Raw genomic sequence first — 6,000 nt, 5'->3', positions numbered from 1 at the left:
ACTTTTCCTCAGGGCCCCCTCTGCCTAGCTAAACAGGGGAATAAGAAGCCGATACAAACTGTACCTGTGTTGGTTATTTCAATCCTTCTTCTACCCTGATTAAAAAAGCAGAGCATTACCTCATGCCTTTCTGCAGCATCGAAGCACAATGAGCAAGGCTACGTTTTAGTCACAGGTAATTTTAATAAAAGTCACGGACAGTAAACAAAAATTCACAGCCAGTGACATGTCCATGACTTTTACTAAAAATACCTGTAACTAAAACTTGGGGGGAGGCTGCCGGGGGGCCCCACGGGTGCTGGAGGCAGGTGGGCAGTGGCCCAGGTCCCCCGCTGGAGTTGGGTTGTGTGTGGTGGGGCCGGCAGGCTCCCTACCTGGCACCATACCGCCCCCGTAGCTCCCATTGACTGCCTCCCAACCAATGCCCTGGGTGGAGGCAGTGCGCAGAGCTGCTGGCCACGCCTCCGCCTAGCAGCTGAGCAAGGGGGACGTCACTGCTTCCAGGGAGCACCCAGGTAAGCGCTGTCCAGAGCCTGCCTCACCCCTCCCTTGCCTTCTGGTACGTGTGCCTCAGCTCCTTGATCTTTGCATGACACTGCTGCGTGTCCCTATCATACCCCTTCTCCTCCATGCCACAAGCAATCTGACCCTAGGTATCAAAGTTCCTGCAGCTAGAGCAAAGCTGTGACAGCAGACTCCTCTCTCTGAAAACCCAGCAGATCCACCACTTCCGGTGTACTCCAAGCAGGAGCATATTTGGTGCTGGGAGACAGCATGGTCAGCTGGGCAGATGCTATCTGAGCTGTCTACGCTGAGCAAACTAAAAGAGCAATTTCAAAAATTCCCAGGGCTTTAAAGGGAGAGGGGCACATGCCTGTATACCTGGCTGAAGGGCAGAGTTCAAACTGGTGACCAGAGCAGTCACAATGGGCACTGTAGGACACCTCCTGAAGACCACTTAGGGCGACATAAGCAACACAGTGTCTACACTGACACTGCGTCGCTCTACCTACATTGCCCTAAGCACCATGCCTTGTGTTGAGGTGATTTTATTAGGTTGGTGTAGCAGGAGAGTTCAGTTGGCAGGAGGAACATTGCAATGTGTACACCTCCATAGTTAATTCAATGTACCTGCCTTCTGTCAACTTAACTGCTGTCACCTTTGTTACTAAATTGTTGTTGGATAGAAAAATAACCAAAATTAAACTTTAAAAAATGGGATAAAGAATAGGAGCAGTTGTTCAAACTGCACATTGGTACTTGGGCCTCTGAAAATACAGAGCAAGGATGTCAATCTTTACCATCATATTCACAGTTTTGAAACCAATGGACATAGCAGAGTACCCTTGCAAAGTGAACTGCAGGAGTGGGGCTTTTTTATTTTTATGATTCTATCAATTAACTATCCCCACTGTAAATATTAACATTTTCATGGACTTAATTTTAAAATTATTTTTGTGTTAAATAATACTTTCATACAGGATTTCTGGCATGGTACCAAGAGGACTCAGGTAGATTAAAATATTAGTTAAAGGGAGGTAAAAAAGAAAGAAAAGACATTCAGTTGCCAAGGTGGTTTTTTGGTTACTCTAAAGTCTTGAGGATACTTATTTGTACAGATCTCTCAAATTGCCACAGCCCTGCCAAACACGACATTCCAAAGCTCCCATGGGACCCAGTTAAGCCCAACAAACACACCCTTTCTAGGCTGACCACGCAATCAGACTCAAAACCCATCTGGAAAGAACATGTTTCATATACAAAAAATATGTTAAGTATATGTGTGTACATGTACTAAAATTTATGAAAGGGGTCACCCTCACATTAGTGCGGAAGTAGCTCATAGAAAAATCAAAATGAGAAATGTGCTACCTGAGCATCTCTCCCTAGTGCCCTGCATAAGTAATTTTAAAAACTTAAATAAATCACATTATGATAAAATTAATGTCATCTATGTACAGAGGCAGATCACATATTTTTAGAGAGACATACAAAATGAAGTACTTAAAATAGAGAATTTAAATCTTGAGAAACTGCCACATTAGAGAAAAGGTATAAATTCCAGACTGCTTCAGTTCTGACACCAAGTCCCTCTGTGACCTTGGACAAGTCACTTAACTCCTTTCTCAGCTTCCCACCAGTAGAATAACACCTAAACCACGAAGGAATTGTAAGGATTCATTACATATTAGTAAAACAATGCAAAGATGAAAACCACTATGTAAATTCATAGTCATTATCAAATTATTACAATGTTAAAGTAAATGAAATTTTGGGCCCAACAGACCTAACAGTATCCTTTTATTTAATGACACTGATTATTTGAAATAAATACAAAAGTTTGTAATCTATGACATTATATAACTCATACTGAAAACAATTTATCATACATAAACAATGTGCGTATCACTTTTATCAAAAAGTATTTTTAGTCTTTGAGAAACATTGTTCCCAAAATTAAGAAGTTATAGTGTGTGTGTGTGTGTATATATATGTGTGTGTATATATATATATATATATATATATATATACACACACACACACACACACAGGCACACAATAGAAAGTTAGCAAGTTATTATAACTTGACTATTTAACCAACCCCACCAGAAATGGATATTAATACCAATACAAATAGTTCACTTACCCTGCCCAAGAATAAAAGGTTAAATAACTATATCCTCCTAAATAATCAAGCATTACCATAGGTAATTCCAATAAATATAAGCCTGGAGAAGTTTTTTTTTTTTTTTAATTGTGAAAGAAGGCTAATTAATATAATTCATTCTGCAATCAGTCTTGAAATATTTGGTTTCAGAGGTTTAGCCTTCAGGACCTCTTGCTACATCCCCAAACAGCGTTGAAATATCTCCTCCATTATGTCATCAGTATATACATAATGCTTATTTTCTTTCTTGGGTACCAAGGTCCATCTCCCAGATTTCCTATGGTAAATTCTACGGTATCTATTATAAAAATAAAAAAGGGGGGGGGAGGAGAAAAAATGCTGAATTTAATAAACATCACATACAAGATAATTATAGAAATACATGGTTTCATCCATCAGTATGTATAAATTAAAGGCCTCAGTCCTGCAAACTCTACTCACACACTAACTTCTGTGAGGAAATTTGTGTAGTAAAAAGGCTACAAGATCAGCCCCTAAAAGCCTGAAAAAAAATGTAATTAGTCTCTATCCTTTTGTTTACAATTGAAGTCAATGGAGCTTCACCAATTTACACTGAGGAAAAGACTGACATTAAGTGATACAAGACAGAATATTTACATATACCCCATTCCCCCTCTCCTCGTATTCATGCTCACATACTCAGCGAGGCCTATGTGCAGTGACTTTTCTGAGACTAACTTTAGGACATTCTGCAGAGTCAAACTTAATAAAGGTTCTCTGTGCTGCAGCTGAGCAATTATTGAGTAAAGGAGTGATTGAGATGAGCAGGGGATCCAAACACAGCATAAAATTGACCAACAAAGACACCATGTGAGGAACGTGGAAAAGCAACTGGTTGCATTTACTACTTCTTTGTAGCTTCTTAGTGAGCATCATAGGTTCATACTAGCTACTACAGGCTGAGACTGTGGCTGAACCATGCACTTTTTGAGCATACTTGTCCAAGTGCTGAATCATCTCTAGCTGTGTGTTCTCTCTCTCTCTCATGCAAATTATGTAGAATCCTGAACTTTGTATTAACATAAGAAAAAGCCAAATTCTCTTCTGGCATAATTCCCCTGAACTCAGCAAGAAATGTGGTCAATAGTATGTGTGTAATGCTGTAGGTAATAATACAAGCTCATTTCTTAGAGCAAATGATAATTAACTAAAAAAAGAAACAATAGATTAGTGCAGTGACAGACTTACATTAACTGATTCTGTTGATTGTGCATGGTTTGCCGGTTCAAATGCATATTGTAATCAATAGCAGCCAAAAAACATCTTGCTCTGTACACTGGATAGGTGTATTCAAATCTTTTGGGAGCATACATATGCACATGCTGCTGAAACTGTTCCAGATCAAATGTGGATCTTTATAAAAATAAATATATGATTTGTTTTTCAGAAACATCTTTAACATTACTAACATTATCAGGAACACACTATATAACTAGCACATAAATATTAATGAAGTGTAGAAAGACTTTCTTTTATTAGGAAGTAACTTTTCCTCTTAAATTACAATTGTTACATTTAAAATTCACTTAGCTTCAACTGTGTTACATGGTTTATTACTACTAAATGAGAGTTTGAATGATTTAGTATATATGCAAAACTACCTTTTTTGGCACACAGTCTACATTCGTTTTTAGTAGGAAGGGAAGAGAATAACTTGGAGGAAACAAAGACAGCCTAACATCCACAATTCAAATTCGTTATACCTAAACTGTAGAAAGTATGGGATGTTTCTCAGAAACTTTTTATCCAAAATTATTCTGCACATTTCAGTGTGAGGTTTGCTTCCCTTTTCTAGCCATTCCTTTTCTCTTTCATCCATTTGAGGACCATGTTTGCACCGTCCCTCAATGATGCCGTTTCCACTAGCCCACTGATGTTCATTGACCACATGATGAACTAAGCCACACCACATTCCCTACAATGTTAAGAAACCATGATAATAAAATGTAATTCACTGCAGTAAAATATTGTATTGGAATATTACAATTTAACTCTAAATTACAACTTACAATAAATTTTTCATATGAATTTGCTTCCTTGCAGCAAAACCAGAAATAATTGACAATATCGGAACACCATTGTAAAAGACAGCGACAATCTTTCTGTCTGCTAGCCTGAAAAATAAAGGCATGCATAACTATTAAAAACAAAATGGGGTGCCTGTGTGTGTATCGTCTACTTATCTACTGAAATTATATATAGTAAACACTTTCTGTAGGCAGAGAGCGTGTGTCTTCCTGTATTCTGTACAGCACCTCCAAATTCTGGCCAATACCATAATATAAACTATCATAATAATAGTACAGCACAGATATTGGAAATATAAGCTTTCCCACATTGCCCAACTGATGTGCCCAATGTAGAAAAAAACACCTCTAATGATGAGAGATTAGTTCATCTCCAAGCCATTCATTCTTTGCCTGTATACTGAGATTGCAAAAATGGAGGCCACTTAGGATCAATCATGGTGTTTTTTCTGCTATGGACAATGAGAGGCAGATCCTAAGTTGATGTAAATTGCCATAGCTCCAATTACTTCAGTGTACTTAAAGTCAATAGAGCTATGACAAGTTACACCAACTGAGGATCTGCCCCATAGAAATTAACTGAGATCATCATAGATATTTCACAGAGCTAACCACATATCCATTAGTGATAGCATTCTACAATTACTGACCTGGGCTGGATTTGAACCTGTTAAAGACTCTATATCTTATTATCAATCCCCTGAGATATTAAGCCAAATATTGTGTTATGAATGTACTATGATCAATTTTATTATACCATTACAAGTAGCTACAAAATATATAGTTATTCTGTACTCAGAGAAATGTTACCTCAATTAATTTATTTCCAAGATTTTTGGCACCACCCCATATGTCATATGAATGGATTACACAGGGAAATTTCTTTGCTGTGGATAAAAAAAACCAAACATAATAATTAATGTTTCATTGCTGTTCAGTTTATTCAGAGCCCCTGTGTAAAATTAAACATTTTATTTTTTCCAAATTCATTTATCATAATTTTCCCCAAATGCACATTGGCAGAGCATATAAAACACGACTGATTTAAAGCTCAGTGATCACTACAGCAGTTTAATACACCTAGATAATACACAATGTTAAGCACAGAAGCCTGCTGAATACAAATGTCTGATAGCAGAAAAGTATATAATTTTTTAAAAGTACATTTTATAATGCCAGTTAAAATAAAAGCAAATACAATTTAGTTTTCAGTCCTTTTTGGACAGCAATATGAAAATTTAATTGTAAAAAGGACAGTTATTGTATATTGTTTACATAATTATA

The sequence above is a fragment of the Emys orbicularis genome, chromosome 6 (genome assembly GCF_028017835.1).
Source record: "Emys orbicularis isolate rEmyOrb1 chromosome 6, rEmyOrb1.hap1, whole genome shotgun sequence".
Lineage (NCBI taxonomy): Eukaryota > Metazoa > Chordata > Testudines > Emydidae > Emys > Emys orbicularis.
This window is presented reverse-complemented; position numbering follows the sequence as displayed.